The sequence below is a fragment of the Lycorma delicatula genome, chromosome 7 (genome assembly GCF_047948215.1).
Source record: "Lycorma delicatula isolate Av1 chromosome 7, ASM4794821v1, whole genome shotgun sequence".
Classification (NCBI taxonomy): domain Eukaryota; kingdom Metazoa; phylum Arthropoda; class Insecta; order Hemiptera; family Fulgoridae; genus Lycorma; species Lycorma delicatula.
The window spans coordinates 2088921-2100960 of NC_134461.1; the positions used below are offsets into that span (position 1 = coordinate 2088921).

General features: G+C 32.7%; 1 protein-coding gene across 6 annotated transcripts in view; it reads right to left on the reverse strand.

The window, feature by feature from the left end:
* Positions 1–12040, reverse strand: part of LOC142327659 (centrosomal protein of 290 kDa-like) — a 97594-nt gene that overhangs the window by 48428 nt on the left and 37126 nt on the right. For 2 of the 6 annotated variants that reach the window (XM_075370882.1, XM_075370881.1), the window contains exon 2: positions 2355–2651. The exons of the other annotated variants lie outside the window; for them this stretch is intronic. The gene's annotated coding sequence lies outside the window, so the exon portion shown is untranslated. The remainder of the gene's footprint in view (positions 1–2354; positions 2652–12040) is intronic. 6 annotated transcript variants of the gene reach the window in all.

A 12040-nucleotide genomic window follows, 5' to 3' on the forward strand; every position in this document is an offset into this window, starting at 1 on the left:
TTTTCAGTAGCGATTTCTTTACTGTTAATATTTTTAAGTAATATTTCATAATTAATTTATTTACCTTACCGTCATTTCATGTGTTTGATTAAATAATTAATATGAACTTTAAACACAATTTCGTTTTACAAATTTTATAATTTGTTCGGATCCGGAAAAAATATTTATATATAAAGTAGCAAGTTAGGTTAAATAATTGGTTATAAGAATCAACCTTACCGACAGTTTATATTATATCACTAGAGTTTTGGGTCATTTGACCATCATCAGGAGATAGATTTTTTTGTAATTAAAATTAAAAACGTAAACAAACTATTATTAACAAAACAAGCCATCTTGTAACTCTATGGTCAGTTAGGCAACTTGATAATTATTAATTTAAATAGAAAATCATCTTCAAATTTTATATGTCCCTTTATTAATTTATTGTTGTAAAAATATACATAATTTTTTGAGGTTGCTGGTGTTATCAAAATTGTTGGAAAATCTAATATATAAATAAAATTATCCGGGCTGTAATTATGTTCATTTTATAAAATGTGTTTAGCATAATTGGATTTATCGAAACGGCCTTTCTTTACTATTAATATGTTATTTAGCTCTAATAGAAAAAGAACGGTTGGTCATTACAGTATATTGTTGACGGTAGTTTTCACGTTTTAAACTATACCAATCTTGTCTATCTAAGATATTTATTTCCTTATTTTAGTAGAATCGCTATTGTGTATAAAATTGATGTTTTAAAAAGTTAACTTAAAAAGTAATAGAATTTTAAATACATCGTTACATATATTTTTTCTTTAAATTGAGATTATACCAACCGGGTTGGTAGTTGTGAACGCGTTCTTTGCAAATCAGCTGATTTCGTAGTCGCGAGTACAAGTTCAAATCGTAGCAATATGATTTGTAATACTCATTATTTCAGAAATAATACCCTCGGTGATTCACGGATACTACAGAAAAAAATTAGAAATTGAGATCACGTTATATAGATTGTGTATATCAAAGCTTTTCCCGTGATTTTCATAACCTATCCTGCTTGTGAAATTAAAAAAATAAAATATTTTATCAAACAAGGCTAAAATGCTTCGTTTGTAAGTAACGGTTAATGAATGATTTCGCTCGGATTTCAGCAAACCCGGTGCAAGAGGTCGTACTGAAAATTTATAGGACAATAATTAAGGTGCAGAATTAGTGATTTCTATTGGTTTTTTACCTTAAAAATTTAATAAAATAGCCATCAAAACATCTGCAATAGGTTTTAAGAAATCTGGGATGAAAATCAATAATTTAGAGTAAAAAACCCGTTATTATGTTTGATCTACAATAACTTTGTTAAATGGGTAATAAACATGTAAAACTTGTAGAGAATGTAATTCTGAACATAAAGGTGCAAGATAAGTAGAATAAAACAAACAAAGTTTAGAAAAATTAGAATTCAGTTTAGAAACGATACAGTAAATCGTACCTACCAGTTTATAACAAATATTCAAAACCCTTCTGTAGTGCTTTTGTAGCTCTTTATAGTACTTCAGGGCTATCCTATGTTTCTCAGCAGCATCCATAATGCAAACAATAATTCATGAGAATGTATTTTTGTTTTATATATGACATTTCTCATCTGTCTCTAGATGCAAAAATCTAAATGTGTTCTATCAAGTGTTTTTGGTAATTATCCATTAGGTTTATTTATTTTATAAATTTTTTTGTTATGCAAGGAATGGATGAAAATCTCTCATTTTCTTAGCAATTTTCACCATGACTTGGGTCCGTGCTTTGTCATTCATAGAACACCCTTAATGAGAATCCTTCATTGTTTATTTTTAATATAGCTTCGTACCTTCTTCAGCATTTTAATATAAACTTCTGATATTATTAATGATTCTAGGTTCTACAAATTCTGTCTAAATTCCCAAATTTGCTGTCCCAAATCACTAGTTAGTAACATCCTGACTCCATAGGAGAAGACACTTGCCATGTGATGATTTCAGTTGCAACCCCTCTGTATCTAACCCTGATGGGCTTTACCTCATGTCACATTTAAAACCTCAGCCTTGCTCTTGTCTCAGTCAGGATGCCACCAATTTACATTGGTGTACTACTAATCATTTGATGTTATCCATACAAAGAAAAAACGTATCAAACAGTCTTTAACAAGACTGGACTAATTGAGCTGATAATTAACTACACCCTGGGGTGCAGTTGTTTATGTCAAGATTGAGTCAATACACGATACACAACACCAGTATGAATAAAATAAGAGCTACAAAAACAATTATACCATTACAAGAATATAAAACAGGAACACTTAATACTACAACAAGGACATAACAAAGCAACAAGCAGTACCCTACCTTTACACACATTCAGCAATCCTTTCTTTTACAAGAAATACCATATATTCTTCAATGATGGTATTCTTTGCCCTGGTTTTTCCAATTTTCACAGAGTCCAATGTCGACCCGATATCAAACTGACAAATCATCTCTGTATTCTTCATATTACACAGCAAACATTTGTATAAAACATGAAAGACATCATCCAGCATGCAACATTGCGGCCGTAACGTGGAATCAACTAAGCCGAATTGAGCCAATCTGCCCCTAAAGAAACTGCATCACATATTTGTTTGGTCGTACCCAAGAAGCATCCTGTAATAAACCAGCAACATCAGAAAACAGATCAAGTGTAAAACACCCATTAAATGTCTCATCCCATCTTGCCTGCCATAAAGCATAGCCCTATTACTCAATATCTCAAACCTTTTCTGAAGGTTTGGGATATTGAGTTGCTAACCTTCTTAGCAACATATCATTGCTCTCTGATGCAAATAGATCAATCAGCTTCACTCCGGCAATCACCAAGATTGCCTCACCTGAAATCGTACAATAGCCACACATCATTGTTAACAACAAGAGGCGTTGGGCCCTAAGTAACATATCCCAATAAATACATCGCCTCACAATTATACTCTTATACAGGATACTTATGATCTTAAAACTAACCCCCCCCACAATCAGTATTGACCACACATCGAATACCAGAAAAGGCACTACAGGCCTTTGCGATGCATTGTAAGTACTACTTGAATCATCTCGTCAAAAAACACCTCAAGATACTCCTTTTGAACTTGAACATTTTTTTGATGGGCTTGCCGCCTTGCAGCCAAGTGGCCCAAAGGAACATCATTATGGTTTTCTCCAAGCTGAATGTCATCTTATGTTGACAACCCCACAGCTTAAGTATCCTACAAGTCCGAGTGGCTCTGAAGTCAATTTCCCTCTGTGAGCGTCCTTCGACCAGCAGGATCTCATTGTCAGAATAAGACACCATACAACACCCACTAGACAACCTCAGCTGCAGAATCGAGTCAAACTGTACAATCTACAATAGAGCACCCAACACACTGCCCTGGGGGCAACTCTTAGACTGGGTCTTACTAACCTCACGGCTGCCTAACCTCACGATGCACCTGGAAATGATATATAATGCAGATTCACCATCTGCATTATAATCAGGCAGTAAATCATCAAGCAGTTATTGTAGTATTTCAGTTTTGTCTGAAATAATTCCATGCCAAGTTGAGAGAGCGTACAAAAGAACATCCCTTCTACATTTGTGTCCCAAATAAAGTTCCCGTGGAACTTTATTTCCTTGTACTTACTGTTTTCGGCAGTAAGTACCTTGTGAAAGTCCTACATTCTCTGCAATTAGCAACAAGTACCGCCTACAATTCAGGATCATAATCTTGTTGAGATGCCCTCTAAACAGCAAACAAGATTGTTTCAAATTAGTCAATAACCAATTACCCTACTCCACTGGTGCTTGCCTCTTGACTGGAGCTACAGGGTGTAGAGCACTCAGCAATGTCAATAAATGACGCTGGAAATCTTTCTGCCAGATTCTCCAATTCCAAATCATTGACACTCCTGCCCAAAACTACAGAACTGCGAGAGAATCCACAAATTTCTTCCAGTCCATTTTTTCCAGCCTGTGCCGAAAACGACCCTGCTGAACTGGAATATTACATTGGTAGCGATCACTCAAGCCACCAACAACCTCAAACACAATCAAGATGATCACTGGATGGTCAACCGATGACCATCCAATCGCACAAATTGGCAGGAATAAACCTGCCAACTGTAACATCGATGTTTGTTCCTCCAAACAACAGATGTGACCATCCAAACCATACTGGGCACTAAGCCGCTCCTTTACTTCACTGTCATCCGTGTGACAACTATGCCACAATAAGAACTTGACATTCACGTCCATACCAATAATTATACCACTGGGACAGAGAATTGTAGAATTTTATCACACACATCAAGACGAAAATATGAACTTACACCATAAAGATGCAAACTCTGAACATCCACATGAACATCATGATTATACAAGAGCTGTCACAAAAAGACACAATCAAGCACCCTTCTGCACATAACAGCGGACATGTTATCTGAACCATTATAGAAGCATTTCCATCTAGCAAAACCTGGCAGACACCCAGAGACAACATAAGAATGCTGCAACAAAACAACATCCAAATGCCATTGTAAAGCTACCTCACCAAATTCCACCTGAGCTATAATAAACAGTGAAATTTTGGGGTAACCTGTTTGCTTACAGATAGTAATGGCATTGTAAATAAATAATTTTGACTTGCTCTGTACAAATACATACACTATTATATATGGAATGTGTCTTTACTTGATTTATTTAGCACAATTTCAATACAGAAATTTAATCATTATATAGACAAATAGATTTATTGTTGCACTTTTATAATTTAGTTTGATGAAAAACAGCAAAGAAAATACTTTTAATCAAATAATTTTGGCTGTATACAAAATTTTTATTTTCTGAAAGAATATAACATTACAATAGACCACAAACATTGCTATATAAAAATATTAAATAATTGTAAAAACATTTATATTTTGTTACATGGGATGTCTCATGAGAATTAGCATCAACATTAACAAAAGCAAATTGCCATGTAATAAACAGCTGTCAGTAAATTTAACTTTTGTTAATACTATTACTTGATAACTACCTAATTTGCTGTAGACAGTTGAGGGTTTCATATAATTAATTCAATCACAGAACACACCCATTTCCTCAAACAAATAGAATTCCAAATTTTAATGTATATTAACTAGATTTTTGTAGAATAGCATCTCTTTATTTGTAATTTTTGCATTTCTTTATCATCTGTCATTTCTGAGGGTATGTACCCTGAAGTTCTTATTACACAAGTGAATAAAATCAAAGTGGATTTTAGTCAGTCAGTAAACTTGCATATTTTCACACCAACAGTCAAGAAATGCTTTTTTCATCTTTTTAAACGTTTCAGCCTGTTCAATAACAAGTGTCTAAAATAACCAATACACAATGGTAAGCTACTAAAATTGTTATCACCATCATAACTAATAAGTAATATGTAAAACTTACAATCATACAGAATATGCTTACTTGGTCTCTCGCCAACAAATAAAAATAAGTTAATTCAAAATGGTTAAGACGGCAAACAATTGACAAAATCATCAAGGTTCATGAAAAGCAGAAAAACAATCATTTATGAAATCATTGCAGGAAAACTTTAAAGATCTTCATTTCATTTAGCATAATTTTAGAACTTGAGAAAATACAGAGGAAATAATACAGACTATTTACATACAGTTACTATTTAACAAAAATAATGGTGCCCAAAACAAGTATTTTTACTTTGTGTAAATAACACTGCTCTCTTATTGGAGAGTGAATAACAAGACATTTACAAAGGATATCAGATGTTGAATAAACACCAAATTACTAGTAAAACAACATTTCTTTGAAGAACAAGAATTTGTTGCAAAGAATTCAAAAGCAGTATATAAAATGTGTGTACCAGAGTGCAAGGGTGAGGAAAGAATGGCACATGTAATGGAGATTTGGATGTAATGTAAAGGCAGTCTTTGAGGGTACTGCTGTTATTTTGTTGAGTTAAGCTAAAATGAAGACAAAATATTTTGGATAAGATGAGAGAGCAGTATATGGGAGGGCAGGTTGAAGAGGCAAGGAGAGAAAAATATGTTGAAGAGTGCGAAAGGAATTGAGGTCAATGTTTAAAGGAAACAGGACAAAACTGAAGTAGGGAATGTAATTATACAAGCCCCAACTGCAATTTACAAATGCTGGCATCATCTCTGAGATTTATCCATTTAATTACAATATTATTAAGAATGTGTTCACACATCAGAACATCACAGGCAATCAGAATCAATTCTCATTTGTTCTCATTAAAATATTTTAAGACTTTCAAAGAATAAAAAATTCACAATTTGATGTATTTATACATTTGTTGTATAATACATTTGTCATTTGAAAATATTTTCTAAACCGTTAGGAAATATCAAGCTAAAAAACTTGAAATGAATAGAGATATGTATTTGTAACAGTCATTTCATCTAACTCCATCTAAATTTACTCTGACCAAATTTACGATAACATTACCTGTGCAGTATCTTGCAAATGCTTTAAAATCAAATAATTTTCTATATATTGTTTAAAATTTGACTGAAAGGCATACTCCCAGTTTGTAAACTGGATATCTATAAACACCTTTGTAGTCAACTGGTAACCTGAGCATAAAGTAACATTAAAATTAAGTAACTAAAAATAACACAACTGCTAGGTTAACTTTTGTAAAGGTACCTATAATTTTGGTAACTAATTAATCTTACTTTCTAAAAAAAAAACTGATAATCTACCAGTCTTCAAACAATAATGACATTTCAAAGTACTTCATTCAACCAAAAGAATAATTTAAAAAAATATGAACAAGCTTTTTCAAGTGTGTGTCAATTTCATACACACATGAAATTTGACACAGCATTGTTCAAATTTATAAGTCCTCATGACTAGTACCAAACTAACAAAATTATAAAATCATTCGATACTGACTGAACACAGAATTCAATGTAACAGTATTTGGCAAACTGACCACCAAACAGGCTGTGGGAGTGGGGGTGGGACCTTGAGTGCAATCAATGGAAGTATAGTCCGAAATGTTATGATAACTAAAAACTACATTATTCATAACAGAGTCAATTCTGTACGAAGTGATCCAACCGAAATATTTTTGGTTGCTTCATTTTTATTTGTTTATATATTATTTATTTATATTTATTTGTTTCCATGTACAATGGCAGCTCAAAACAGGTCTTTTATACAAAAAGACCTATAATTAATAAATTATATACATAATTTAATTATATCAGAGGGCTGTATGTCGCAGGAAAAAGTAATACATCCACACTGTATGACTACAACACTGACTATTTCTGTGACCCAAAGCCCCAACCAGTAGCCTACTGTTTCTACACAAACCATATGAACTTAACCCTTTATTAGCTGCTGTACTTTTCTAAAAATAGTTTTCAAGCTGTCCTTTTATTTAACTTTTAATTTTTATTTGGTCAATTATATTTTAATTTAAAAATTAACTTGATACTAAACACAAAATATCACATTACAGAACAAAGTGTTCTTTCATAAAATATGCACATTTTGTAAGATATTAAACAATGTGAGTAAGAAAATAAGATTCATTTTCATCGTTTAATAATAATTGTTTTTAATAATAAGAACACATTTATACTAGTTTATAGCTTATATAATAATGGTTATAATAGTTTACAATTGTTTAAATTGAGTTTAGCAATGGTTTGTTTTTTAGAATGATTTTTATTTACTTAACTAATAGTTTAAAGCACTTATTTGTAATGAAAGGTAAAAAGGGAAAGGGAATTCACACTAAATCGAATGCTTAATACATTTCTTAAATTTTACAGCGGTTAATAATGGCATAAATTCACATGATTTGTGCGTATTTTGAAAATTCATAACTTTATTCAGAATCAAATATTGAAATGTTTACTGTAGTTTATTCTTATGTAGATGTATATTACGTGGATAAATTAGATTTGATATAAAATTTTAGCGGTCACTTTTTAAACTTTTGTAGTAAAAATGTCTAATAAGCAAGGTTCAATATAAAGGACCCAAATTTAAACAGGAGAACTTGAAAAAGAAATGTTTATGCTGCAAAGTTTTGGCATAATCTGGTCCAAAAACATGAGCTCAAGATGAGGTCTGCAGTGAAGGCAAAAGCTGAGTTTTTGAGTAAGTAGTGACCAGAATCATCACAAGGCAGGTGGTCCCTTCCCATATGGGGTTGGGATGGTCCCTGTATCCTAACCCACCAGGTTGGTCTAAAGGTTAAAATCATTGCAAATCAGCTGATTTCAAAGTCGAGTGTTCTAAGGTTCAAATCCTAGATTGTGGATACTGGTGTTCTTTGGTGGTTGGGTTTCAATTAACCACACATCTCAGGAATGCTCAATCTGAGACTGTACAAGACTACATTTACAGTGGTTCCAGAGGCTAAATATAAAATGAAATGTCCCTGTATCATGGGCATTTTTGATCGTTTAAAAAAAATCCTGTTTAAATTTTGTACTTGTGAAAGGTGAATGTTATTGAACATAATTAAAAAACAAAATTTTAATATATTATATTTTTTTTTGTCTTCAGTCATTTGACTGGTTTGATGCAGCTCTCCAAGATTCCCTATCTTGTGCTAGTCGTTTCATTTCAGTATACCCTCTACATCCTACATCCCTAACAATTTGTTTTACATATTCCAAACGTGGCCTGCCTACACAATTTTTTCCTTCTACCTGTCCTTCCAATATTAAAGCAACTATTCGAGGATGCCTTAGTATGTGGCCTATAAGTGTCTTCTTTTAACTATATTTTTCCAAATACTTCTTTCTTTATCTATTTGCCGCAATACCTCTTCATTTGTCACTTTATCCACCCATCTAATCAGATGGGTGGATAAAGGTTAACATTCTCCTATAGCACTGCATTTCAGAAGCTTCTAATCTTTTCTTCTCAGATACTTCGATTGTCCAAGTTTCACTTCCATATAAAGCGACACTCCAAACATACTTTCAAAAATCTTTTCTTGACATTTAAATTAATTTTAAGGCTCATTTCGCTTGTGCTATTCGGCATTTTATATCTCGCTCCTGCTTCATCCATCTTTAGTAATTCTACTTCCCAAATAACAAAATTATTCTACCTCCATAATCTTTTCTCCTCCTATTTTCACATTCAGTGGTCCATCTTTGTTATTTCTACTACTTTCATTACTTGATTTCTTCTTGTTTATTTTCATGCGATAGTTCTTGCGTAGGACTTCATCTATGCCGTTCATTGTTTCTCCTAAATCCTTTTTACTCTCGGCTAGAATTACTATATCATCAGCAAATCGTAGCATCTTTATCATTTCACCTTGTACTGTTACTCCGAATCTAAATTGTTCTTTAACATCATTAACTGCTAGTTCCATGTAAAGATTAAAAAGTAACAGAGATAGGGAACATCCTTGTCAGACTCCCTTTCTTATTACGGCTTCTTTCTTATGTTCTTCAATTGTTACTGTTGCTGTTTGGTTCCTGTGCATGTTAGCAATTGTTCTTTCTCTGTATTTGAACCCTAATTTTTTTAAAATGCTGAACATCTAGGTCTATAAACACCAAGTAGGTTGGTTTGTTTTTCTTTAATCTTCCTTCTAGCCTTGGCGTCCTGTACTACATTATTATCTACAAAAATGATCAATGTTATGGAGTGAAGTGTAATAAGCATTATTTACATCTTCAAGTTATCTCTAGGCAACAAGTTCACTGAACTTGGTTTAATGTTTCGCTTTCCATCTTAATGAATTTGATTTCAAGAGACGTTCAAGGCATTGCAGAACTACAGGATTGTAAGAGTGCAGTTTACCATCTTATTTACTATATATTAAGTTATATGGTTTGACTGGCAGAAGCTATTAAATTTGAAAATTAGAAATTAAAGGATCAGAACCCTATTTACCGTTGTTAAAATAAAAAAATAAAAATAAAATAACATACATTGTAAAAAAATGTCTTTTAACACATAATCATAAAAAATTTTTAAAAGTGATAATAAGTAAGGATTTCAGCTTCTCTACTCTTTATTAAATCAGAAATACAAATATAATTGAACACTGTTCCTTTTATTTTTTTTTTTGTCTTCAGTCATTTGACTGGTCTGATGCAGCTCTCCAAGATTCCCTAACTAGTGCTAGTCTTTTCATTTCAGTATACCCTCTACATCCTACATCCCTAACAATTTGTTTTACATATTCCAAACGTGGCCTGCCTACACAATTTTCCCCTTCTACCTGTCCTTCCAATATTAAAGCGACTATTCCAGGATGCCTTAGTATGTGGCCTATAAGTCTGTCTCTTCTTTTAACTATATTTTTCCAAATGCTTCTTTCTTCATCTATTTGCCGCAATACCTCTTCATTTGTCACTTTATCCACCCGTCTGATTTTTAACATTCTCCTATAGCACCGCATTTGAAAAGCTTCTAATCTTTTCTTCTCAGATACTCCGATCGTCCAAGTTTCACTTCCATATAAAGTGACACTCCAAACATACACTTTCAAAAATCTTTTCCTGACATTTAATATAATTTTTGATGTAAACAAATTATATTTCTTACTGAAGGTTCGTTTAGCTTGTGCTATTCAGCAATTTATATCGCCCCTGCTTCGTCCATCTTTAGTAATTCTACTTCTCAAATAACAAAATTCTACTACCTCCATAATCTTTTCTCCTCCTATTTTCACATTCAGTGGTCCATCTTTGTTATTTCTACTACATTTCATTACTTTTGTTTTGTTCTTGTTTATTTTCATGCGATAGTTCTTGCGTAGGACTTCATCTATGCCGTTCATTGTTTCTTCTAAATCCTTTTTACTCTTGGCTAGAATTACTATATCATCGGCAAATCGTAGCATCTTTATCTTTTCACCTTGTACTGTTACTCCGAATCTAAATTGTTCTTTAACATCATTAACTGCTAGTTCCATGTAAAGATTAAAAAGTAACGGAGATAGGGAACATCCTTGTCGGACTCCCTTTCTTATGTTCTTCAATTGTTATTGTTGCTGTTTGGTTCCTGTACATGTTAGCAATTGTTCTTCTATCTCTGTATTTGAACCCTAATTTTTTTAAACTGCTGAACATTTTATTCCAGTCTATGTTATCGAATGCCTTTTCTAGGTCTATAATCGCCATGTATGTCGGTTTGTTTTTCTTTAATCTTCCTTCTACTATTAATCTGAGTCCTAAAATTGCTTCCCTTGTCCCTATACTTTTCCTGAAACCAAATTGGTCTTCTCCTAACACTTCCTCCACTCTCCTCTCAATTCTTCTGTATAGAATTCTAGTTAAGATTTTTGATGCATGACTAGTTAAACTAATTGTTCTGTATTCTTCACATTTATCTGTCCCTGCTTTCTTTGGTATCATGACTATAACACTTTTTTCAAGTCTGACGGAAATTCTACTTTTTCATAAATATTACACACCAGTTTCTATAATCTATCAATCGCTTCCTCAACTGCACTGCGCAGTAATTCTACAGGTATTCCGTCTATTCCAGAAGCCTTTCTGCCATTTAAATCTTTTAATGCTCTCTTAAATTCAGATCTCAGTATTGTTTCTCCCATTTTATCCTCCTCAACTTCCTCTTCTTCCTCTATAACACCATTTTCTAATTCATTTCCTCCGTATAACTTTTCAATATATTCCACCCATCTATCGACTTTACCTTTCGTATTATATATTGGTGTACCATCTTTGTTTAACACATTATTAGATTTTAATTTATGTACCCCAAAATTTTCCTTAACTTTCCTGTATGCTCCGTCTATTTTACCATTGTTCATTTCTCTTTCCACTTCTGAACACTTTTCTTTAATCCACTCTTCTTTCGCCAGTTTGTACTTCCTGTTTATAGCATTTCTTAATTGCCGATAGTTCCTTTTACTTTTTTCATCACTAGCATTTGTATATTTTCTACGTTCATCCATCAGCTGCAACATATCATCTGAAACCCAAGGTTTTCTACTAGTTCTCTTTATTCTGCCTAAGTTTGCTTCTGCTGATTTAAG